Source organism: Chamaea fasciata, unplaced genomic scaffold (assembly GCF_029207755.1).
Source record: "Chamaea fasciata isolate MVZ Bird 193981 ecotype frontalis unplaced genomic scaffold, bChaFas1.0.hap1 SCAF_3, whole genome shotgun sequence".
Lineage (NCBI taxonomy): Eukaryota > Metazoa > Chordata > Aves > Passeriformes > Sylviidae > Chamaea > Chamaea fasciata.
Genome location: NW_027094088.1, coordinates 82,921,779 through 82,949,088, shown reverse-complemented (window position 1 = coordinate 82,949,088; position 27,310 = coordinate 82,921,779). Strand labels below are relative to the sequence as shown.

The 27,310-nt window shown below is 40.4% G+C and overlaps 1 protein-coding gene across 2 annotated transcripts in view; it reads right to left on the bottom strand.

The window, feature by feature from the left end:
- Nucleotides 1–27,310, bottom strand: part of FILIP1 (filamin A interacting protein 1) — a 101,435-nt gene that overhangs the window by 63,619 nt on the left and 10,506 nt on the right. Inside the window, exon 2 of one of the 2 annotated variants that reach the window (XM_066179668.1) lies at nucleotides 9,682–9,822. The exons of the other annotated variant lie outside the window; for it this stretch is intronic. The gene's annotated coding sequence lies outside the window, so the exon portion shown is untranslated. The remainder of the gene's footprint in view (nucleotides 1–9,681; nucleotides 9,823–27,310) is intronic. 2 annotated transcript variants of the gene reach the window in all.

The following is a 27,310-nucleotide window of genomic DNA, read 5'->3' as shown; positions in this document are numbered from 1 at the left end:
AGGGGAGGGGAGGGAAGGGAAGGGAAGGGAAGGGAAGGGAAGGGAAGGGAAGGGAAGGGAAGGGAAGGGAAGGGAAGGGAAGGGAAGGGAAGGGAAGGGAAGGGAAGGGAAGGGAAGGGAAGGGAAGGGAAGGGAAGGGAAGGGAAGGGAAGGGAAGGGAAGGGAAGGGAAGGGAAGGGAAGGGAAGGGAAGGGAAGGGAAGGGAAGGGAAGGGAAGGGAAGGGAAGGGAAGGGAAGGGAAGGGAAGGGAAGGGAAGGGAAGGGAAGGGGGAAGGGGGAAGGGGGAAGGGGGAAGGGGGAAGGGGGAAGGGGGAAGGAAGGAGGAAGGAGGAAGGAGGAAGGAGGAAGGAGGAAGGAGGAAGGAGGAAGGAGGAAGGAAGAAGACATATTCTCAAATGTCAGGAGAGGAGGATGGGGGCGTGAGATTGACCTTGTTGGCTTAGAAGTCCTCAGCAAGGACCACCCCAGATGGGAATGGATGGCTTTAGCTCCAAGGGATCTGGATAGCCACAACTAAGTCTACATGGCTTCAGTGGTGGGACTTTCATGGGACAAACACGTAGAGATACAACTGTTCATACCACCTCAGAGACCGATTAAAATTATTTGCTTTCGTATTGATTATTCCAAGTCATTTGCCTGGACGCTGCATGTGTTCATTATTATTATTTTGTCTGACTTGAAGAAATTAAAAGGAACCACATTCCCAAGAGGTCGTGATAGGACCAGGTAGGAGCTGTGCCTGCACTGAAAGAGCAATGCTGTGCAGTTGGACTCTAATGCAGCATGAAGCAGATTCTGGATGTGACAGACTGTAACTGACTCTGGATTGTGTCAGACTCTGGATTGTGAATGAACTAGGCCAAGGGAATGCAGACCTCATTCTTGGTTTTGCTTTTGCAGATGACTCCCATATTTGTTTCAGGCATGATGGCTAGAGGAGAGCAATAAACCTAATGACTAATACAGTGAAGGACAAAAAAAATATCTGACCTTAGTAATCCTGGAGTTTCCTGAATTTCTAAATTTTCAAGCCTAAAGTACTAATCCATTGTGCTAACCCCAGTCTCTTGTCCTCATATGCATCATGATTTGAGCAAACAAGAAAAGGTCTTTGTTCCTTTTGACAGTGTTATACTTTGCCAATGTGCTTTTGTGAGAGCACGTTTGCTGCTTGCCCTTCTTGTTGGACTCTTGGCACGGAGCTATGGATACTCTTTGAATCAGGACAATTCGCTACTCAGTGAACAGCTTGAATAACCAAACCACAGGGCTGTAATTCCTGTACAGACTAGGAGAGGACCTGTGGACAGTCTAGCTATGTAAACCACTACTGCCTTCATCCTTCCACCTGGTCTGCTTGCTGCCCTGGAAAAGTGTTTGTCATACAGGTGTTAGGAGGAACGGCACCCCAGTGCTGAGCCTCATGCACTGAAAAATAAATATTTGCTTCATCCTGTTGACACTGCTGCCATAGTGGGGTTTGCTGTTTGCAAGTAGTGTAGAAAAGTAGCAAAGTTATAGCAGACATACTTGCTGAGGTACAGCAGGAGAATCAGCAAAACCTTTTTGCTTTATCAAAGACTTTTTCTTTTGCTTTTAAATTTGATTCTTGTAACAGTGGCACACAGTAACACATGGACCATGTTCACCAAGGACTATATCAACAATAGTTCCTTTGTTTGGAAAAAAAAAAAAAAAAAAAAAGAGAGAGGAATAAGCATAACTGTACTCTCAGGAAGAAAATAGATTTCAGAAAATTTCATATCCAGGAGTTTTTCTAAGTAAGTATAATCTGCATGAAGCAGAAAAGGATTTCACAAAATTAAAAGAGGAAACACAGTTATCACTAAGGCAGATTTATACCACTTTAACTCCATTTTCTTAATTCCAAGGTACTCTTCTCTAGCTAAATTATGGCTCAGATTTGCAAAGAACAGAGTTTAGGCTAGTATAATTCCATTAATTTTGTCATTTTCAGGAAAACTTGTGGTTTCATCTGGAATACTTTTATGTGAGTAATGCATGCTAACCAACTAAGGAGTAACATAGACTTGTTTCACAAAGATTCATGTTTCCCAGGCTTCGTCTGGAAAAACATCTTGGATGCATGAGGCATGAAGAATGATAAGCTATTAGATCATCACTGAGTCAAAAAAATAAACTTTTATATATCACCCTACCCATGTTTTGATTACTGTGCTTCCCAGCTGCCAGAAAGTACAAACAGGAGTCATAGAGGAGACAGTTCAAGTAGCTGACACCACTAAATAAACATGCCACAAGGTCTGATGAGGGCTGAGACATTTATTCTCTGGAGTGGCCACGTGGCTGAAAGGGACTAGTAGGAGCAAGGAGGGTGGCAGCAGTGCCAACTGCCTGCAGTGCAGCTTTTCTAGCCCTTTTCAGATGAGCTGGGAGATGTGGACGAATCATCCCTCTTCCCAGCCCACTGGGGTGTCCCGTGCCCAGGAATATCTCTGATTTGAAGGAAAATGAATCTGTGGAGGAAAGTAATGCTGCTGCTTGCTGGGGCCTTGAACCCAGCTGATGAAGCCTGTCTTGAGACACAGCCACTCTCGGAGTGCTGGATTGAGCACTGTGCCCTATCATGATTCCTCACATATTGTGTTACAGCTTTCTGCTCTTCTGAGTTAACCCATTTCAAATCAAACCGTAAACTTCACACAAAGACAACACTAGCAATGTCACCATTAGTTCCAGTCCAAACCTCCTAAGCATTTGTTTTATCACCTGACAGCCTGAACGTGCCTGGAAAATGGTGAGAGAGGTGATGCAGATTAGCTGGCCTACCAAAGATTTTTCACTCCTGCAGTTGGGAAATCTCTGGTGTTAGGTAAGCACTGGTGATTTCCTTTTGTTGGCAGCATAAAACCAAGCTGATAGCTCACAAGGTGAAATACACCATGGACATAGGAACAACACTGTAGTATCTCTGGTAAGTAGTTTCTAAAGACCACTGCTCCTGTAACAATGCACTGTCTCCTGCCAAGATGGTAGAAAACTGCTGAAAGCAGCAGTACACAGGAGCAGGTTGAAAATCATCACAGGTCTTGCCTTGTTTGTATCCTTACTATGACCAACCAAAATACCTAAAAATTATATATCACTGAGGGGGTATAGCATGGAAACTAAAGTCATTCTGTGGGCCTTGCAAACCTGCTTTAACCTAGGAATGAACCACGGGGCAAATAGCAAATACAATTAGGAGGTGAGGAAGCCCTTAGCTTTCTACAAAATATGTTTCAACTTTTCACTTGAAAATTACTTTTAATTTCAAAATTAACTTGTATTTTTATCAAGTATGAGATGAGACAAAAAAGATTAATGTCCCAAAAGCAAACTCTAGGCTTTGGGTAGAGGTGAACATTTTGCTGTCTCTTTTTGATCCAACGTGAATCATGAATCTGTCTTCTTTTTAGTAGCCATAATTTGCACAGCTCTGATTTTGCTGAAACCAGTAAACTATAGCTACATTTTACATGTGACTAATTTCTCTTTCATTTAAAAAAAATACAAAAAATAATCGCAATGTAGATGCCCTTACAGATTTTACAGCAAAGGGGAAAAAATTAGACAGAGGGCCTGTATTTTTTACAAATATAGTCTCCAAGAGACAACAGTGTAAAAAAAAGCCATCTGCAGCATCTCAAATTTCAACTGTCAACCAAAGCAGGGAGCAAGTTCCAAATCTCTGTCAGTGACTCCTTTGTAGGAAGTTTCAGTTGTTGATAGACACGGAGTACCAGCTTGCACATGAACGCCTTATCATTTGGTGAGACATGAATTTAACCCCCTCCATTAGACTGGGCTGCCCTCCACCTCCCAAAAGGTTCCTCCTCTGTGAAGTTTAACTGGTTTCAAAACAAGGAGTTAAAAATAGTCTCTGATAGTAACCCTGCCCTTGGGTTTCGCTATCAATTTTGGTGGTTTTTCAATAATAATTTTCCCGTTGGGGAAAAAAAAAAAAAAAATCTCTGGCTACATGTATACTGGAGATTAACCATGCCCAGGACTCCTCTCTGACTGTGAGGCCAGCTGTCCTGGAAAATACTTCAGGCTCTTAAGCCCTCTTAGCATCCATAACATGTTGGCTGCATCCACACTACCCGCTGGGAATTGCTACTAGCCCATGCTGACTCCTGAAACATGCTCTCAAATGGGTCAGGAGGGTGTTAAGTGGCCTGGCCAGAAGAGTGCCAAGGACCACTCCAAGAGTTTAGCATGAGTACAGACGTTCACCTTCCAGTATCTGTGCTCTTGCCCCGTCACTGTTTAATTTACAACCTTTCCTTTCCACAGCCTTTACAAACAAAGGAAATGGAAAACTAATCAGCCGTGCTAAGGGAAAGTGCAACTCACCATAAATACACAGTCTGGAGAGAGAAAATAAGCAGTGGGTGGTGGGAAAAGAGAAAAAATCCGTATTTTTCAAGTTAGGTCAAGGCACGCCGAACTCTAGTACTTATTCTCGAAGCACGTTTTTAAGTTGCCACTGAGGGATATTTTGGTGATAGAGAGGTTCAGCAGGAGTCGGGAAGAGACAGGGAAGCTGGAGGACAGAGAGAGGTTATACAACATCCCCACTTCACACCAGGCTAATCCTGGTTTTTGCTGGGCTTGGTGGCACAAACTTTGAGCTTTTCTGCTTGATGTCACTGATAAGGGGACTAGCACTGTGAGGCTCCGGAGTGGCCCTTGCATTATTCAAAGCCCTGGCCTTCACTTGTCATTACTGTTTGCAAAGAGGTAAAAGGAGAGTCTTACTTCATTCCTGGCAGTGCCAGCCCAGTGACTGTCATTATTTCCCAGTAATCCTGCAGGCTTTCCACTGACTTCAGAACTTGTGGCAAAGAAAGTAAAGAAATAAATGTCAGCCTAAATGATTTAAATAATGCCAATGTCTCATGCTGACAGGGAGCAGCACAAAAACCTGCAGATACCTCACCTGGGCATTGAGAATGGCCTTAGCCTCTTTAATAGCTTTCATTTTTAGAAACCATATTTGCATGCCTCCCCTAATGTCATGGTTTCAAAATCCCTAGACAATTTCTTCACTTGAAAAGAATGAAGTTAAAGAGTTATCCTGCATGTACAGGTTGAGCTGGTTTTGATGGGGCTTTTTAACAGCCTTTTATTGTTAATCTGCTTAGCTCTTCACCTGGCTTTTTAATTTTGAACAAAAATTCAGGCTAAGCTGAAAATGCAGCATAGTTACTTTCAGTAAGGAAGGAAAGGAGAAGGAAGAAGCAAATAAATATTTCTGCATGGGCTTGGTCTTGAATTAGCATTATTAAATTACCTGTTGCCGGATTCTTTAATGTCTGTGACATCTTAAAATCTATTTTCAGCCGGGATAAAATATAAGATAATTGTGTTTGTCTTGTTGCAACTAGCCAAACACTCTACCTTTCTTAACTTCATTAAAAGGCTTTAATTTTCTTTGTTTTCCACTAGGATAGAGAAAAACTTTCACAGCTGCTTTTCTTAGAAAGTAATTCAGTTCAGAGCCATGGAAAGATATTAAAAAGAGATCCTACAAATGGACTGGGTGTTTTACAAGCCTAATTGATGTTAAAGTTTTCTGCACTGGTATAAATTCATACTGCTCAGCTTTAAGTATTTCACTTGTGTGACTTAGGTAGAAGTTCAGGTTTCATCCATAATCTGTGGTGTCTTTGAAATGGAGTCTGAGCTCTCGGGCTATGTTAGGACTTCAGGTCTGTCCTCCTCCTCAGTCATGCAGTTCCAGTGACCACTGCTGAAGCCCACCGTGACTCCTATTTATCAGGGAAAGCATGCCCTGATTATCTCCCCATGGTAAAAGGTTCTGAGGAGAGGGTGATGTTGTTCCAGTTTCCTTGTGAGAGGACATGGCTGGAAGTCTCAGTTTCGCCCCTCTGGGTCAGCCCTAATCTCTCCAAAAAGGTTTCGCCCTTAATTTGGGCACAGCAGTGAACTGACTGATAAACTGGGGCTGGATCCAGAAATGCATCATCACAAAGCCGATTTTGCTGATGGGTGGGGAGGCCATAGCAGGTATTTGGCACCTCGTTATCAGCATCTGACACAGTGCCTCACTTGGTGGCAAGGGTTAGGACATGACAGAGGTTGTGGGATTGTGTCCGCCCCTCACAGTCCCTGCTATAACCAGCCCTGCCAACTCTGTATTAATGAAGTCACAAACTGAAGTGGCTTGTGCTGTTGGGATGGATTTTCTACAAGGCATCAGACCTCTGCCGCAGGCACACTTCTGTCTGAGAGGGGCAGAGAACACAGTATTTCTTATAAGCACTGAAAAGGGTCAATAGGTGACACTTACTGAGCTCCCTAACTTGGAAATGAGCTCATTTGATACTCCAGTTACAACCTCTCAGGCTAAACTCTTTTCTTGGGAGAAAGAGTGGGGAGAATTTGGCTGTAATTGTACAAAGCAACTAGTTTAAGAAAGGGCAATAAAAATGGATCTACATTAGCTTTCTTTTAGTTAGGTAAAGTGAAACTAAAAACTAACTTTTATTAATGAAAAATCTGAAAAAAAATAATCATAGCATTTTCAGGTTCCTATTTCATATATTATGATAGAAAAGTAGTGGGGATCTCAGTTGCTGAAGCGAATTGGTGGGATGTCTCTAAATATTAAGACATCACTGAGTCTTGGAGTACAATTTTAAAAGAGTGATTTGACCTTTCACAATAATGCCAAAATTTTGGTCCCCATTTAAAAAAAAAAGGGGGGGGGGGGGAGAGGTGCATATACAGATGGCATATTATTGGTAGATCAGCATATGAGTACATTACTGGTTTTCTTTATTTAGTGAAAAGCTGTCTGACCCTCCAGTTATGTAGTGTCTCAGCATTCCTTATTTGTTTCCTCAAATATTTTTCATCTGCCTTCAAGGAAGTTTAGGTGACTGAGAAATTACTTTGAGCTGCTTCTCCTGTGTGGCAGACCCAGGGCCTTGGCAAGGACCCAGTGCTGTTTCTGCTGGCAGCTCTGTCATTTCTTGGCTCTGCTGGGACCAAGCTGGACCAAGCTGTGATTGGGAAAAGGAAGATTAGCCAGTTTTCCTCCTTTGAGGAAGCAAATCCACCCCTTGTCATATTAAAGGTGCTATACTTATCTTAAGAAACAAGATTTCATTTACTGTTTTACATTTCACATTTCATTTGCTGTTTTACTCCCAGTGAGAATAAACCTCACTCAGGTTTACATGCCTAGTGAAAGTGCCTAAGTGAGCTTCCACAACCACTGCTTGCTGTGGTACTATTCACTACAGAGACCACAGATAAGAGCTTTTCCTTATCTGCATTTGTCCACATGCAGACTGCATGAATTTCAGAGGTAAGAGAGTTTTTTCAGACCTGCCCAGATGAAAGTTAAAGGGCAGCTCTCCAGAGCATCCAATAGCCAACTGGTAAGCACAGCTGTCCCAAAAAAGCAAGCTCAAACTAAACAGCTGAGCCTCCACTGTATATATACTGAAAATGTTTCCCAAGGCATTCAGAAAAGTCAGAACAAAGTCCTCATGTTGAATAAATATTTCCTTACTTCTACTAATTAAGAATATTTTATACCTTTACACCTGAAAGACTCTGCTAAATGAAATGGAATTTGAGGAATACATACGCCCTATGCCTCTGTATTAAATTGTGCAACTCATTTAATCAAAGTAAATTCAAAAACATGGTATCTTACTAAATCTTTTCAATTCATCTTGTGCAACACCACTGACTGCAAAAAAACCCACCCCAACATAATTTTAAAAACAAAATATTAAAAAATCAGTCAGCAGTTGGTCAGTGAATTCTAAGCCTGCAAAACCACCCTGCCATGAAATGGCCAGAGAATTTAGAGAAATTCTCTACAGCTGGCAGTGGGCCACGAGCTCAACCTAAGGTAGCTGTCATGCTTGCAAAAAATATCTTTATTCTGACTGTACTTACTGACACTGTTATTACTTTTTGCCATCAAGAAAATCCAAAAGCCTGCATGGAGAGAAAACTGCTCAGCAGCACATCCCAGTGTTGTAGGATGACTTGGCTGCAGCACCAGATTTCCAGGCCCTAGCATTCACCTGGCCACACCCTGTGGAAGCAGCAAACACCAAGGACTCGAAAAACCTTGGACTTGTTGAAGTAAGCATGCATGTCAAAGACAAAGGATTGCAATCAAAGGGATAGGAAAGCCTAGAAAATAAAAATATTGGCAGAACTCAACACCTAGGATTATGGTACAAAGTGTGTGTGGCAAGTCCCCTGTCCTCTGCTCAGCCAGGGTGTGACACAAGGTCTCGCAAAGGATTTCTGCAGGTAGCCAAACACATGACATAACTATTTAAGTAAGCAAGAACAAGACTGGGGAGTTCTGTGTAAATACTTGTCACTGACTGATCTTTAATACCTTGAAGATGCATTTCTAGAAAGGAAAAAACCTGAAAATTGTTCTTCTAATTGTATACTCAAAAAAGCTGAGAAGTGCCATTTTATTAGTCTTTCTCAAACCTCAGAGAAACTTTTCCAAATGTCTATAAAGGCAAATATTAAATAAGTAGCTTGCTGAAATAATGGAATAGTTATTTGACTTCATAACACATGCATATTTTTAAAAGAAAGAAAGAAAATACTGTGAGGGGGTGTAATTTTTTTTTGTTAATTGTTTTGAAGTCCATAACTAGAAACACATCATTACCAGTTTGTACTCACATCAACTTCATATCAGAGAAAAATAAAGTTTTGTTTGTATAACGTTAGAGAAAACAGTAACTATATAAATTTAAGAAAGCAAATCACTTTTGCCAAGTTAATGTCAATTAGCATTATGGATGACAATCTAAGGAGGATTATATGATGTATTGCAGGTTTGAAACAACTAAAAATAGAAAAGCTATACAAGCCATAAAAATTGCACAATGTACAACTTTCAGTTCCAGGAAGATTGTGTTTGCAATCCTTGCCTACAAATGGAGTTGCTTTCTGACTGTTGGGATAGATCTTCTGGGGCCATAATTAATACAGACAGTCCTGAGCTTTCCAAATGACTCAGACATTTAAAAATATGATATGATATTGGGCTTAAACTTGTGAAATTTTTATAAAATCATTTAATGTTTGCCGTTCTGAGCTGGGTTCACAGTTTCAAAGTATATTCTAGCACCTTGAGGAACTTTAAAACTGGAAATAAAGAATGCTGTATAACCACTGTGATACTAGCAGTGGGGCTTTTAAAAGACAGGAAAAATCCAAGATGAATATTGTAAGACTTAATATGGTCATAGGATTCCATGGTGCCTGCTGCAGAGCTCCTTGTTATACTAAGTCATTAACTCTGGATGCTTATTTTTAACTCATTATGCTAAAAAAATTCAGAGAAAACAATGTGCTTGAGGATGTCCTTGGGAATTGTCAACAGTCCCCGAGGGCTTTAACAGCTCTGCAATTCAGATGAGCTTTTGAAAAACTCTTGGTTTTCATGTTCATATTTTCTTGTTTTGAAATTAATCAATTTGGTTACGTCCTGGAGCTGACATCTGCAGAAAGCTCAGGTATTGCTTTCCAGCCACGCTATCACAACAGCATCTCCTGCATGTTATTTATTTAGGAATGTGGCTCCACCTGGGAGCTGTGTGTAGCAGAATAGCCTGTGGTGTGCAGTGGTACCTGTGTCGAGGGATGCTCCCAGGGCAGGGGCTTCACTAGAATCTAGGTCCGGAGTAGGGAGGAGGGAGTCGAGGGTGGAGGTGTCCCTGTGCCATCGCTCTGCTGCTCCCACCTGAGGCTGACTGGGGTCCCTGCTGCTCCCTAGAGAAGAGATAAGGCTCAGGGGCCGTTTGCCAGGACAAAGAGAGAAGCAGCATGTTCTGCTTGTCTGCCAGTCAGCCAGCAGGCCAGCTAGAAAACACAGGCTGCCAGACTTAAAGTGGCTTGAAAACACTTAGAGATTCCCGTTGACTTTATCCATGTGTTTCCAAAGGCATGACAGTGCAGAGTGACCTGAAGAATCCAGAATAGACGAGGCGAGGCATTTGCAGGTATGATACAGTACAGCAACCAGGTGGTGAAACCTCACACTCCCTTTGCCTCCAAAGAGCTGGTACCACAAGTCACTGCTTTCTGCTGTAATTTGGCAACCAACATCAAGAAACCCCTTCAACCCAAAAAACGCAGCTGTAATGAGGGAAGAAAAAAGCCGGTAGGTAATGTGCTGAGTTCCTCACTGAGTAGAGCAGTTCTGCAGAATATGTGCAGTGCAATGGCACAACATGGTGACACGACAACAGAGCATTAGTGACATTGCAGGCAGAGTCCTGCCTGCTCAGTGAGAGCACAGGACTCCTGTGGCTGGCTGAGCGGGTCAACCTGCAGCACAGCAAGGCATGCAGAATGGTTTCTCTCACAGCCTACAAAGCAAACAAAGGAAGGCTGGGACATGGTGACAACTCCAAATCCTGTGGAGGTGTAGAAGACATGCAGGGAAGTAGGAGCTTTGTTCCAGGAGAGTTGGGGGTGTTGCCAGGCCTGCGGGGATCAGAGCCATCGCACTGGACAAAGGCAGGGTCTCATGTTGATAAAAGCTCATTTGTGCATTTGATTAGGTTGCATAAACAGAATTGTGGATTCCCTGAATTCTGACCTGACCCTCTTGACTGAGCAGAGTGCTTATGGCATAAACAAAGTTTTGCAGGTCAAATACGCTCCAGACACAGCTGGCATGGAAACAGCAGAGCCAGTGGGTCTGAGCAATGCTGGATCCAGGCAGGCCCAGTGGCAGGACTGCAGGGGTCACAGAGACGCTGAGGGCTGTGAGACCATAGAGGACTTTCCTGGGCAAGGAAAACATGGTGTTCTGAGAAGCTGTGATCTTTTTAAATAAAACAGTAAAAATTTTGTTCAACTCTACAAAATGGCTGTTAAATAATTTATATCATTCTATTAACAGTCCAGTCATAAAAGGGACATGACCATTCAAGGAACAAAGCAGGACTACTGCAGTATCTAAGTCAGTTGCAGTCAGAGCAGTGTATGACCCATTTGCCTATTATTTCATAACAAACTGTTTGTGAATTCTTGCAAAATAGTAAGTATCAACTTGTTATTTGTATCTTTTTTCCTTGCCCTGAGTGAAAGAACAAGATCTATTGGATTATGGACAATATAAGGAGAGACACAGTAAGGAAACCTTAACCAACTCTACTTGGTGCATACATATTAAGGAAAACTTAGCTTTACAGGAAGGTTATTTTACTGATACGTATTTTCATTTTCTAGGAAATTGGTTAAAGAACTTCAACCTTGAGCAGCTACTTCTTGGAAAAGATTGAGCAATTACCCATCTATTTATTTATTTATTTATGAATAGCAGAAAACATTTTCTATGTGTGCAAGAATTCAGGTTATCACTGTTATACCCACAAGCCCGGAATCACATCTCTCATGACAATTTACAAGAAACAGAATAGAGATAACTTGTATGAGGCATATGGGATTTACAGCAATTAATTCTTTGGCCTATGAAAGGTTTGTCCTTCAAAAAAATTCAGTGAGAGTTTTTTTCATTATTTTGAATGGAGGAAGGCTCAAGACTACTGTCTTTAAAAGTTAATATTCAACTATCTAGACCTAAAAAAAGAAAATTAGTCACGTTTTTGCAATGAAGAGATGAATTTTCAGTGCAATTCATATAATGTAAGAAACAAAGAAGAGTTTGCTGTCAGGAAGCACATACTAACTCTTAAGATACAAAAAGGGTGGACCAAGGCTTAGTGGGTCAAATTTTGACCTCATTTGCATTTACTCTTCTGTGTTTAAAGATGTTACTCTGGATTGTCATCAGCTTAAATGAGATTGAAGTCTGATGTTCTGTAACAAACATGTTCTGTAACATCTGATGTTTGTTCTGCAAACAAAAGTGGCATTATTCATGATTTGCAGAAACCTTGTTCACAGAAGACATTGTTTAAAAACAGGCCCTTAGGGGTATTTTCTTTCAACTATTTATTGTTTTAAAGTCATTTTATAAGCACTGTAACTACACCTATATCTTCCCAAGAAGAGACATCCTGGAACACAGATAGGACTTAAGTAATTTCCATCCTCTGATACTTGACCAAGCAGCAGCATAAGGTAGACACAGTATACTCTTTGGTAAAGCTTTTCCTTCATTAAGCATTAAAATATCTCAAGATAATATTTATGCCTATACATGTCTTCTTCATTTTAATTAAGTCATGACACAGTAAATATAGTGAGTAAAAAAGAAGAGTCAAGGTGAATATCACTGTAGTAGTTAAAATATTCCCCATTATACAACACTGTGTTTATTAAATAGCCCATGGGATTTTGCTGCTGAATTGAATACAGGTATTTCACTCACAGACATCACACAGGTGCATCCAAATGCTCCTAAACCCCTGTTAGGCTGGTAAAAAACAAAGCTTTTGTTGTAGACTTTCCCTCACAAGCAACTTAAACCCAGTAGGGCTGCGATAACATCACAGCCCTTTGCACAGCAGGATGCTTCTTGGGCCTGCCTTTTCCATCCCAGTTGTTGAGAGTTTTATCATGTGCACTAAACAGAATAATTTTTGTCTGTTACTCGCAGCAGAGTTATAAGAAGCTATTGACTCTCTGTAGATTTGTTTTGGAGAAAGCCTCTCATCTCTGCTCATTTGCATACACATGCTCCCTCTCCCCCAATGAAGCAGGGATCAGGAAACCAAACGTAGCAGAAAGCTGAAGTTTTCTTTGGCAGGTTTGCCAAGAAGCCCTAATCAAAGGGGTCAGTGAAAGTCCCCATATTCCCATTGATCTACAAGCCACCATTCCCAGGACTTTCAAAGGAAAAGCTAGGCAAAGCCAGGAGCTCCCAAAGCTGCTTTTCACTCCAAGCCCCAGCAGCCACATGGGGGATAGTACAACAAAGGGCAAGTCCTGGACAGACGGTCTGGTGGGCTACTGTGAAGGTCTGGCTGTGCACAGGTAGTCAGAATGGGACACAGAATGAAGCTTATTTTGTCAAGCACCCTTCACCCCACCAACACCACTGGACAAGGCTTTGGGATGCATGAAGGGGCACCTCCTTCCCATGACCAACAGGCCACCATGGGAGCAGGAGGTGTGTGACACCTTCCACTATCAAATCAACTCTTTGACTAACACTGTTATCATCAGAAGTGTTTGTTAGAATTACAGTTCCATTTAATTCATTATCAGTGCCCCAAGAACCCAGGACCCCACATCAGCCCCCCTGGGGCCACCAGCCCTAGCCCCTGGATTGCCACAGCAGGGCTGGTCTCCAGCTCCACAAAGCCCTGCTCTGCCCATCCATGGAGGCTCACAGCCCATCCTGGGCTCCTCCTATCTCCAGGAATGTGCCTGATGCCAAGGCCTGGGGCTGTCCCCATCTGTCTCCCTCATGTCTCTGTTCCCCAGGGGGATTGCCATCCCCAGTCCTCAGAAAGCAGCCACTCCTGCAGTGCCCATGCCATGTCCTTAATTGTATACTTAACTCCTTGAATTCACAGTTGGGATTCCCCTTTGCTCTTGTTCAAGTATTTTAAACCTTTTCATTTTCACTGATCTTCATATGTGCATCTAGTAGCTTAAATCTGTGCTTTCGTTTTCCTACAGTATATTACAAAAGCTCTTTTTGCCTTCTGCCACAGGGCAGAAAAATGCTTAAAAGGAAATCGGCCTCTTTATTCCTGAGAGAAGAAGGATGGTAGAAAAACAAATGCTCCCCCAGTATCTCTCCTTTGCATTTAAAGAGACATCCTGCTCTCAAGGCTGTGATCCTGATCTCAAGCGCTGGGACATCAGGCTCAGCATGACTGGGAAAAATTTTCTCTCTGAAGCTCCCCTTGAAACTTGATTAAACTATCAACCCAAAAAAGATTAGAAGTAAAACAGCAAAAAAAGAGATTGCTGTCACAGTCTTAACAGCTGGCAGACAGGAGTCTCCTGGAGTTATCCAAGAAGTTATGGCACAAGAGATCAGGGATATTGGATTTGACCAAACATCCTTCTCTCTGTGGTCCTGGGAGGTGGTGGGATCAGTTGTACCCACATTCTCTTCTGCTTTCCATTGGCTCACACCAACAGGAGCACTCTGCAGAGGTAATTCCAGGGAACCAACCCTCCCAACTCTGTAACTGAAATTTCTTAAGGGCAACCTGTGAATGCAAGTGTGCCTTCTCCAGGAAAGGTTCATCACATGTTATAGAGTGTTCATAGGAATTTTCCCAGTCAATAATTGCCAAACTTTTCAAACAAACTTTCAAAATGCCAGACCCATTTATTCAATGATTACTGTCACAAATCTAATGAACTGCATACAGTGATGGCTTAAGGTCTCAACCAAATAAAAAATTTCATTGATTTCCCAGATTTATGATTGAAACCCTAAAACCTTTCATACTGCAATTTTAATCAACAACTTGGGGCGGCGGGGGAAACCCACATTATTTCTAAGAAGATCCCCTCAGAAGATTCAAAACCTTTACTCAACCTTCTAAATATTTGGCACAGCATATCCTTGCAAGCCTGAAATTATTACTCTGTTTGCTATGGTTTCTTTTATTGTGCTATTATGTAAGACTGTTGTACTTTGTCATTTGTAGCACATTACCTCAGACTTGTTCAGGTACAAAGATGGACTTCTGGGATGATCAGGGTAATGGAGAGCCTATCATATGAGAAGACAGAATGAAGAGCTTGGCTTGTTTTACTTGGCAAAATAAAGGCTGTTAAGGGATCCAGCTGCTGTGTATAAATATATCACAGAGGCAAACATCAGGGAGATAGGAGAGCCATTTCAATTAAATGACAGTGTTGGCAATGGAACCCAATGGCATAGCTTGGCCAGAACTTAACCCATGTTAGAAACCAAAAACGGGTTCTCACATGGGGAAATGAGATTTGGGAACAATTTTCCAGTTGGAGAAACAGCAGCAAAACTCCTAAATGCACTCACAGTGGAACTTGATAAGTGTATGAAGGGGCTTATAAAACATGATTCCTGTAATATTATAACAATAAATTTGATGACCCATTAGTTCCTTTCCAGTCCTGTGTTCCCATATACAGCTATAATCTATCATGCAGATTCTGTACACTTCAATCATGCATGCTTCAAAACAAGATAAGCCAGCATACTTTATATGCTTCAAGCTATTTAAAACCAAAACAAACCAAACCAACAACTCTAACCAAATAGTTCAGTTTAGTAAGTGTATTTGTTCAGGGTAGGGATAAAACTTTAATCATTTTCTCTCCCACAACGACAATAAATTCAATAAAACCCAAATATATTACAAAATAAACATCTTTTACATTCAGTTGTCCACCACTGAAATTCCTAAGATTATTGATAATTAGTTCTACTTGTCATCTAGAACTGTTAAGCTTTATTACAATTTTTATAAAATATTTTATCCATGGATTTAAAACCTTTGCAGCTGAAGTTCAACTGTTATTTATGGTATTCTGCTCTAAGCTATAAATTAATTAAGGACAAGAACATTTTTGTGCTAATGCATTTTAGGTTGGAGGGTATCCAAAAGATATAGCCAAGGGAACAGAATTATGATTGTTTCTAATTTATGTTGGTCATAGCATGGGTTGAACACATGAGAGGAAAGACTTTTTTTAAAAAACAGAGTCATCTGGTTTTGGAGATACTTCATTTTTTTCCATGCTTAAAAGGTTTCTTATGCTGAGCTTGAAGTAAAAACCCATGGACTTCTACAAAACAGAAAATTTCTTGGGTAAAAAAAACAGTTTGTAAAAATCTACTTCCAACAAAAGCAGTAAAATTGTTACATAAAAATTAATAATTTAAGAAAAGTTCTTACTTCTAAATGCAAACACACACACATACACACAGAGACCCCCAAACTATAGCCATGACAGTACTACACATATTTTCACTTTCCTCTAGCTTCTACTTGAAATTCTGATGAAAATACCAGCATGCTTTCTTCATATAAAGTGTACTACTATCTCAGTGAAGGCAAATTTTACTACGAAGATGCCCCAAAATTACTATAATATCATATCTTACGGTAATTAATAATATCAAATTCTGGTTCACTCTACTCTCAACTAAGATGGCTTCATAAACCTAGCTTGAGGCTTCCTAGTTTTATTAGCAGCTCACTGTCTTAGCCAGCATTAAAAATTAGTTTAAAATCTCTCACCAGTTTCTTGTGAGCAATGCTGAATTCAGCTCTCAAGATTCAGCAGTAGATACTCAGGAAGAAAGGTTCCAGAAGAACAGAAAGCATGTCTCCATTGTCATCAGTTAATGCATGGCTTAGGACCTGAATTACTGACTTCTAACATCTTTTCCTATCTTATACAAAAATTCTTCTGAAAGCATTCAAAGTTTCTGACTTTAATCAAAGACAGTGAAAATCAATTTACATGTGTCTACATAACTTTGCATGTGTTTCTGCATTTTATTTTTTTTTATCATATGCACATTCACTAATATTGTGAATCCGCTCATCCATCTTCTCTAGCCTCTTGTTATTCAACAGCCTTTTTCCATGCCTCTTTACACTTTTTTCTCTCAAGTAAAGTTTCACTTCTGACTCTGACATTGCTGGTGATTTTCATTAAAGCTTTTTTCCCCAGTTCCATTTGTGCTGGTTTTGGCTGGGATAGAGGTAATTACAGTAGCTGGTGTGGGGCTGTATTTTGGATTTGTGCTGGAAATAGGGCTGATAACACAGAGAGGTTTTCCTTGCTGCTGAGCAGAACTTCGACAGAGTCAAGGCCTTTTCTGCTCCTCACCCCACTCCACCAGTGAGGAGGCTGGGGGTGCACAAGGACTTGGGAGGGGACACAACCAGGGCAGATGACCCCAACTGCCTAAAGGGACATCCCATGCCATATGGTGTCACATTCAGTATATAAAGCTGGATGAGGAAGAAGGAAAGGGGGGACATTTGGAGTGATGGCATTTGTCTTCTCAAGTGACTGATACTCATGATGGGGACCTGCTCTCCTGAGGATGGCTGAACACCTGCCTGCCCATGGATGAATTCCTGGTTTTGCTTTCCTTGCATGTGCAGCTTTCACTTTACTTGTTAAACTGTTTCTATTTCAACCTATGAATTTCCTCACTTTTGCTTTTCTGATTCTCTCCCCATTCCCACCGAGGGGAGGAAATGAGTGACTGTGTGGGGCTAAGTTGCCAGTTGGGATTAAACCATGACACCATTATATATGATTAAGGATTTAATCAGAAGAGATAAGCATTTTTCAAGTTCCTGATTTGCCTCAGCAGTCCACATGACACATACACATCAAAACAGCTGTGTTTCCTCCTTAAACTGTTACTTTTGTCTCAAGCAAAATTAATTCTTGATTTGAACAGAAACCATCTACATGCTTTGAAATCTTTCAGAAACAAATTGGTCATGAGTAAATGAAGTCTGATCAGTTTTCAGAAGACTGATGTTCTGAAATATTTTCTCTCAGCGGGAAGATGTACTTGCAAATTTTAAGGGAAAACTCGTGCTATATTCAAAAGAAAAAGTTATATACTGTCTGACATTAGATTCTGGATTTACATACTATTCTGAGAAATTCTAATACAATCCTCACGGACCACATTATTTTGTTCGTATTTGTTTGTCAGAAACAAGAGATAGCTTCACCAAGGAATCTCCAGTCCCTGTTGTGACTGGTCAAAGTTGAGTAGGGCCTCTGTAAGGAGTAGTTTCTGTGCTCCTCTGATATATTAGTGAGAAACATTTCCTGTGGCAGACAGATCTGTTCTCAAAGATCTCTCAGTTATCAGATGATTTCTGTGCATTGCAGCAGCCAGAGAGCATTTGCTCTGGCTTTCTTTGTTCATCCACAGCTCAGGGATCTGAGCTCTGCAGGGCTCTGGCACTGACTGCCTTCCATCCTGGTTGTGTCTGGGAAGAGAGCCAGAAAGGTGAGTGATGCTGACATCTTTCAAACCCATAGAGTTCTAGTAGAAAACTAGTCTATGCTCCCATTATATTCTGGCACCTGCTCTTTTTTGCTGATTATTGTTGCTTTACATGGGCTTTGAAGCAGTCTTCACCAACAAACAGAATGGGATGGCTCTTCACACACTGAAGAGCAGAACTACAGAACACCCTCTCCACGGATGCAGAAGTTAACACGACATGGAAGGAGACATTCTTGGCAGAAACACTCACTTGTGGTTGCTACCCAGATAAACTACATCAGGTTAGGGCAATCTCTTGAACTGAAAATAGCTGGAGACAGAAAGAGTGCTCGGGGGAAGTTTCAAATCCTTGCCATGCACTTGCTTTCCCCTGATGGAAGTTTTCAGCCGCTGGTGTGTGTGTTGGTTGGTTTGTTTGCTTGCCCAGAGTGGAGCACAAATGCAATCCCCAGCTGCCACTAATTATCCTGCAGAGTTCCTTGCAGCCGATTGAATTTCAGGGGTTCGCACAGAAAAGCCTTGAACTTCACTTCGGGAAAACCAGTGGTGGCTTACTACTAATTCAGCAAACTTCCCTCTCTTCATCTGATTGCTTATGACGAGACATGGAAGTAAAACTGAAGGACTTGATGCTCAGGTATTTTAAATTACTGTGGCTTGGCTGGTACCCTTGAAAGCAGGTTTCTTTGTCCCACTGTAGTTCTGACATGAAAAACATACTGTTACCTCGGCAAGGATGGTTTATTGAACTGTTCTGTTCAAGTACAAAAGACTTCTATTTTTGGAAGCAAGACTGTAATTTGTACCCTACAACAACAAAAGCAAACTATATCCTGGGCTGAGGCACCCAAAAAATTATAATACCTCCCGCAGGTATCTGGAGCTGACTTTTGTTAGTCTTAAACCACAAATATTTATTGCCATTACTAAGTGGTTCAAATGTGAAAGCTATTCTTGCAAAACAGTAACTAATGAGCCTGCAAATAAGAACAGAGCAGCAGGGAACTGCAAAACGTTATCTCAGAAGTACTTGCCTCACCCTTAAATGAAATCCAAAAGCAACTCTTCCCATGGACAGAAAAGAAGGGCAGAGCACGTTGCTTGTTGCTGAGCATGTGAACAAATTGCATGCCATAGCTCAGATGTCAGAGCACTTTTTCAATAACATTTTTAACTTTTGCTAATGCCTCAAGCACCTAAAATTAAAGGTGAAATATGTTGGATAGGAAGGATCTTAATCTTAAGGATATTTAGATATTTATATTTATTGATCTAACAGTTGTTCCTCAGAAACTGGTCTATTGAAATAGTGCATGTGGTGCAAGTTTTTAAACAATCTGTATCCAAATTTTTGTAAAGCCAAAAAGACTATTTAAGATAAAAGTACTGGAAACATAAATTATGTTTTCAGAGCTACAATTTAAAAGTGTATTGAGTTGCTTCTTAATTGCAGAACAATCTTATATCTGAAATCATTAGCAATGTTCATGGTGCATGTCACAACTAAAATTCCATTTAAGCATATTTTTAAAATTATCTCTTCTTTCACTTAGCCATTTTGTTCAAGAATCCCTTTCTTATGGATGGGTTGGTAAAATATGCATCACTCAAAGCTCTGTAAAGAATGCAGCCTCTGCTCTGCTTTATGTCAGATCATTTCATCGGCTCTTGGAGAAGGATTTGAAAGGCATGTTGGCAGATGAAAGTCTCTTGGTTTGCTCTAAAACTGTGATTTTCAAATTTTAACAAAACATGCATTGAACACAGGACATTGAAAACTTATGGAAGAAAATGGGTAGTCATTTTTACTTCATCCTATCATTTCAGGATGGAGCTGCCTCTGAGGTTCTGCTTCACTTACAGGAGTGAGCAACTCCTGGTGCTTTAAGACACCACCACAATCCTTTCACAGAAGAGGAAGGCCAAGGAATTCATCTAGTCAGTCCTCACAAGCTGCAAATTCCAAAGCTCTGTTTCTGCATGGAATAGTGTAGAAGGCCCTGCAAGGCCTGATATCCCCACAACAGAAGAGTTGTGTACTCCATTCTACTGAAGACAAGGGCTCCAAGGGATTCTTTGAGTTTCTGGTTGGTTTGTTGGCTGTTTACACTTTAGCTGTTGATGTATCAAGAAGTTGGGGGCCGGGGGGTGCAGGGGGTGGTTTCTGACAGAGCTTAGAATTGCATGTATGAGTTTTTTGTGTTACTCATTGAACCACTGTTCAGTAAAAAAACAGTCCTACAAAACAACATATGGCTAAAATTAACTTTTTTTACTGGCATTTTTTTTTCTTGATTATATGCTGCCTTTTGAAAAGGAGACAGACCTGTGAAATCATGTGCCCAATTGTGTTTGTAGCTCTAAGCACTGTTTGTCCATAAGGAACTAAGAAGACCCAATGAGGTGTTATTAGCTTTGACTCATCTGACTGAAGGATCATCTGCTGTGCTCATTAATGAAGGTAGTTCAGCTGGAAACACTGATCCCTGAGCTTTATTAAAATTGTGTTGTTTTTACTCATCTAATGAAAACAGAAAAAGGAAAGAAGATAGAAAAAAAATATAAGCATACAGAAGATATATATTGAAATAGTGCCTAAGGAACTAACTCAAAAAATCAGTTTAAACATGTGTCACAAAATTTTTCCAATGCTAGAATTTTCCAGTGTTACCAGTTCAAAATATGCTTGCAAAACAGTCCCTCTAGCTGTAATCTTAGAGAAATCTGATTCAACAATAATAAAGTATAGCTTTATAATACAGAAACGTTTTATGTGATTGTTCAGCTGATCCCAGGCACTTGGTGTGCTCAGATGAGTATGACATGAGAATTACGTCTAAACTAGGAGATTAAGCAGTGCCAGGACTTGGTCAAAATTTTGGCATGGACTAACCAGAGGTCTTCCTAGAATAGTTCAGGAGTTAGCCCTGCCTACGGATTAGCCTAGCCAGAGTTTGGCAGCCTGAGCATAGTCAACCTGTTTTGAAGTCTACGTTTCGTAATGTAGGTATGACCAGCCAATGACAACAGAACTGGGGGTCAGAGAACCAGCACTGGCACTGTTTTGTGTCACCCGTACATTTTTAACTGTTTCTATGTGGATTTCAAACTGTAGAGAAGTGGAAACACAGATTTTAGCTTTACAGAACGGCAGCAGAACTGCAAAGCCCTGGCTTTGGAGAGGAGGGCAAGCAAGCAACAAACACTGAGACAGATGGCACAGTCAGATAGAATGAATTCCTGGGGGGGAGTGCAGCAGGGAAAAGAGCAACAGTGAGTATGGTAAAAAATATGGGAACCACAGCTGCTGTAGCTGTTTCTACAAGAATAAAGCAGGTTGAGAAAATGGCCCTAGGAGCCTGCCCTGGGCCCAAATCCAAAGTGAACAACTAAGAAGACAGCTTTGCAGAGAAGTGTGGTACCATGCAGATGGGTGAAGTTGGAGAGTTTCAGCTATTAGAGAGGGATTGGAGATTGGACACTTCCAAAGCTCGCAGGTGGAAGATGAGCTGAGGTGGATGCTGGAACCACGAGAGAAGTCCAACTTGCTTGTCAAGTAATGGTGAACACCAAACAGTGCAATGGCACAGATCTCACACCACAGAAAGACACAAACTGAGATAATTCTGATTCCAAATGTGAGTCAACTGAAGATTGAGATAAATTCCTAATAAAAGCATATTTACACTGGCAAAGTGTGATCAGTGCGATCGTTCATTATTCTCTACCTTCCCAAAGGCAACAATTCCATCCCACAGCAAAGGTGATGGCCTATATTTATTACTGGCAAAGAAATCCTGACAGACAGGTACAAAAGTATCACAAAAGCGCTTGTCACCATGCTATTCCTCCCCAGGCACCCTCCCTAGCAGCATGGGCAATCATACTATCCACACATCTCCTGCCACCATGGCATAGGCTCTGCTGAGGAAGTATTGTTGAAACAGGAAAAAAAGGCCTTTCATCTCCTTTTGTTTTGTCCTGTAAATTGAAGCACCAGATGAAGGAGTAACTGTGGGAAGAATGTTACTCAACCCAGTAATTGTGAGGTGGAGGTGCTCCCTGGAAACGGCTTGTGCCTAAGTCAGCTGCAGTAGGTGAGATATGAGGAACTGGGACAGCTTTCGGCATGTGTGGACTATTCTGAGAAGTCAGTTACAAATCTCTACCAGGTATCTTTTCACGAGATATCCTTGGTGAAATGCTTTGCTCAGTGGCTCTTAGCCCAGCATAATTTGCACAGTAATAGCAAAAGTCAATTTGCTGCCACAGAGCAGTTTCCTGGCTGAATTTCAGTAGATCACTCTGGAACGTGGAGACATTAAAGCTCTTCAGCAAAATGGTTATGGGATTGTTTTCACATGGGCAAACAAGAATTTTCTCTCAGCTAATTCTTGGAAATGCTCAAAGCATTCTAGTTGAAACTTCCAAAACCAATTCAAACTCAGCCAGACATCCAGCCTGAACAACTGAAGTTTGGCAAAGCTGTAAACAACTGGGCTTTATATGAGGCTAGATTTTTAATGAAAAGTGTCAGGCAAACTTAGATAGGGCTTTGTTATCAGCTTGCTCTGCAGTATGTGTTCTCTTCCCAGCCTAACGTGTAATTACTAAATCAATTCTCATACCTGGTAGTTTATAGTGTTTTGATATAACATTTCATATCTGCTTACATTTATACTTCAAATTTTCATCTATTGTGAATTACCAGTTGATTAGATATATTTTACCAATAGTAAAGCAAACCTTCAAACAAAGAGAAATCCATCAAATGCCACCATTAACAGAGTTTCAGACTATTGTCTAGATAAGAGAAATCTGTCAGACGCATAAAAGTATCTCATGGAACACCTTGATTTTTACCAATTTTTTCTTGACTTTAAGGAAGGACTTGCTATTAAAATTTAATTTCATTAAAATTTAAAATGTACCTAATGTTGATAAGACTGTTTATCATCAAATCCATTCCCTCCTGTGTTCTAAAAAAAGTATTTTTAAAGATTCAAAAAATAAAACCAGAGGTTTTATTAAATATATTTTTGTTTGTAATCAAAATATCAGAGGTCTCTGTTCTGACTCTCACTATCTTATTCTTGGTGGATTTTGTGGTTTCTTAGAGAATACATGAAAAAAGACATGATCATGATCTGTCAGCTGACACACACAGCACATTCTCAGACATGCTCTAAGAAATTTCTAAATATTACTTATTATTATTTCAGTCAAACTTGCTAAGTTTTTTTCTGTAGTTGATCTGCAAATGATGCCTATTTTGGCAGCACTCAAAAAATATGTAAAAATAATATAACGTCTGCAATTTGTGTTTTCCTGCCTGCAATGCTCTGACAGCATTTTTAAGATGAACCAGTCTGATACTGCCAGACTTTTGTGCAATGTCCTTGGGAATTTTGACCTATTAACTACAGCAGATTTTTAATGCAAGCTATTTCAGGCAGGCTTATTTCCATTAAAAAAAAATGTGTTTTGATTTGAGGGGTCACACAGATGAAATGCCACTCATAAGAGTTAGAAACCAGATGATACCACTGAACTGCAGGACAGAATTGAGAAGTTTTGCCTTCCTTGAGAAAACTGTGTAAGGGGAATTGCCCCAAAGAAGAGAAAATGGATCCAGTATAACACAACAGTACCTACACTAGGTATTTCTTGAACTGTCAAAGACTACATAATCTAATGTCATCATTTGACACAGAAAACTGAGGTTCCCTGCTTTCTTCATAGTACAGTGACACTATTATTTATTTGAATTGGTAGGTATCTTTTTCAGTGGTGGCTTTGTGCTTGCTTAGGTTCTCTCTCTGCAGAGAACTGGGAATACGAGATTAATACCAATATTCTCCAGCCATAATTCAGGTCCCATAGGCCCTAGAGAAGGGCTAGGACACCCTCATACTACCTCTGAAGGCTCAAGGATGTGCCTTTCTCAGCTCCTGGTGTTACAGCTATGCAACCGTCCTGATGCTTGCCTCTTGTGGATTCCCACCACAGGAGAACTGGAAGCAGAGCAGTCTGATTAGAGCCTGCAGTTGAAATTAGGCTGGGCAATTTCTCCTAGCAAACAGTTCATTCTAAGAGAATGGGTTTGAGTACTCTGAAGCAGAATTAGGTCAAATTCAGCATAAAGTTGAAAAGAAACAAGAAATGAAAATGGAATATATGAACTGCAGAAACAGTGCCTTTTCCTATTTCTGATATTTTTTCCCCACACTAAGATCAGAAGAAGTCAGAGGTACTATGGGAGGTAGAACAATTTTAAGAAACTTGTTTCTCTGCCTTCTTTTACCAAAAGTCCCAATTTTCTGTCAGAGCCCAGTAGTGTCTTCAGTTCTTACAATACAGAAACTGTTTTTCAATTTGTCTGCAGGTTTCAAAAATGTGTATTTGAACAAAAAAAAAAAAAAAAGAAGTGAATTTTGGGTCACAGGGAGTCAACCAACTCTTACCACTTGGCTTGTAGCTTTGGGTTTTCCTAAGTGTTAGCTCTTGCTCCTGTGAATATTTAAATATTAAAGTTGACTTTTTTCTGCAAAGTGAAACAGTCAAAGTATTTTCCTGGGAGATGTTTTAATGTCTATACTGTAGTAAAAATGTTCTGTACCTTTTCCTTTCTGGGTTGTTTTGGTGGTTTTTTTTTTTCATGGTTCCAACTCCCTCTTCCTGTTCTTTAGATTTTTATAGATGAGCCCCATAATAAAAACAGTATTTTGAAGACTAGTAAAATGTTAAATCCAAACAAAAGCTAATGGATCTCACTACAAATCCTAAAAAAGCCCTAGGAAACATAGCAAAGCATTCATTTTTCTTTTTTTAATTCAGTCATCAATCAAAAAAAATACAGAGATACCATAATTAATTTTCCTGAGAATTTCTCTGAAGGACTAACTGAGCAATGTCTCCTCCTCACTTTTGTCTCTCTCTCTTACATGTTGACTGCTTATCTGTCCTCCAGCTTCTTCTTTCTAACAGATATGGATGTTCAAGGACAGAACTGAGAGCACCGTAAATGCTCTTGTTTTCTCTCACGGAGGAAAACAGTCCTGCATTTGTTAAAAGTTCCATTTGTGGTTGGATCACGACAGTACTTCTGAGTGCTTGATCATGATCTGAAAACTTCTATGGACCAAGAAATCAAAGGCTGTGTGCTAGAAATATACACTAAGATGGATAAAAAAATCTTTTATATTGTCTATGACAACAAATATAACTAAAACAAAAATATAAGGTGACAACTAATGTAAAATGTAAAATATCAGTTGACATACTGCAGAATTATTTTTATTCCCAGGCTCAGGAGCCTATTTTCTTAGGAACTGGGAGAAGGAATGAAGAGAAAGGAGATATTGCTGCACCATTCACAGATGAGAGATGACTGATGTGCTCCTCCAGCACACAACCTGACTGCAGCCCTGTGTCTGCTGCTCCATTTCAAGTGACCAGTGAATAATGGCACACTTGCAGAGTTGCACTGTGATGCACTGTGATGCCACAAGGAAGGCAGCATTCTCATCCTAAGGGAGCCTTGAGACACAGTTGATGTTGGGGTGAACTGAAATGTTATCTGTCAGCTGTAGCTGTCAGCAAAAATATTAAAGGAATAGCAGCTGCATCATGCCACAAACAGGGGAGTGGAGCAGCCATAGCTCCAAAATAGATTTTAGAGTCAGACAAGAGTTTCCTTTCATGAACTCCAGTAATAGTCAAGGATCATTTATTTTCTGAGCTGCTTTAAGCCAGTTGATAATGCTACTGCTTTTAAAATGTTTTAAACAAATGTTTGAGATGCAAGTAAAAAAGAGCTATTTAGAACAGGACATATTGAAAGGTATTATTAAACCTTTAAAATGTAATTTTTCCTACCAATTCTTCTGCTTCTGTAGCTTTAAATTTGCCCTCACCATTTTATTCTGTGAGTTCTGATACAGCAATAAAACTGATATGACAATAAAAAAATCATAACCATGTTTCTCAGCTGGAAGAAAAAATTATTTGCTTAATATAGCCTCTGTAGTATTTATTCTTCCTTTTCAGATCATTTAATTAAGAAGATACTAAGTTATCCTGAAGGTATTTATTAAAGAATAGCATCTTACATTCTTTTTGGATTGTCATTAAAGAAAATGATAATAAGCAGTGGTGTCTTCAGGATCTTGAATCCCAAAATAAATGTAATAAAGTTTGTGGCAGCGTGTTATTGTTTACTGCTTGGAAAAACTTACGCAACAGCAGAATATTGCTCTGATTGCTCTGAGCTACTGCAATGGGGTACAACCAGACAGGGTACAGTTGCCATGAGTCAGGAAATGTGGATGTTCCTGGACAGAGGCCAGGAGGGGCTTAGACACAGAGAGGAGATGTATATGCATTCTTTGGAGGAGAGACACTAAGTTGTTTTGAAGCATCTTAAGCTGCCTGATCCAAGAAGCAACCAAATGACCACCCTGAAAAGAGGTTATTGCCTCTCAGTTCTCAGCGTCCCTTGTTTTTACATCAAGAAAACAACAATGAAGTAGGCTGTCCAGGGGAACTTAAGAGATCTGATATTAGGTTCAGCCATGAGACAGTAGGTTCAAAACCCTGAGAGCTTAACTTTGTTCTTTCACTATGAAAAGAAGAAAAAACAATCACACAACCCCCCCCCACCAATCCCATACTCCTAAATTTAAAAAAAAACACCAAACAACCCAACAACAGTAACAGCAAGAAAACACCAACCAACCAACAACTAACCAAAAAAAGCCCCCTGATGTGCTACAATTTGCTGTGAGACTTTAGACAAATCTTTTGAACTCATGTTCTGCTATAGTATGGTACATGTTTTTTGTAAGAGAATGGGCGTTACCACTGTACACATGGGGAGAAGCTCCACTCTCCACAATGACAAAGCATTTGCTGAAATGCTGCTCCATTTCAGTATATGGTACACATGCAACTCCCTTTCCTGCTTTTGAGCATTCTAAACTTCAACACTGTGGGTCATTATTTTTTAAGTGAAATTAATCAGGATCATTTAAAAGAAACTACTGGTTTCTTTTACTTTCCACATCTCTTTCTTGCATCTGAAAATAACTTCCCCAGAAGACAGAATTTTTTTCACTCTTTTTGTAGGTGTCTTTTCCTTATCTTCCTGCAACACCTCCCCGTGTCATCCCCCAAAAGGAGTCCACAGCTGTGAATTCACTCCTCTCCCAGAAGAGCAGGACATGCAGACCATTCTTCTGTGCTGGTAAACCCAGAATGTCGGTGGCTGCTTGGACTTCCCCATTTCACACCTTTTTTGGGGGGGAACCCTCATAATAAAGACCTGAGCTCCCTTTCATGAAA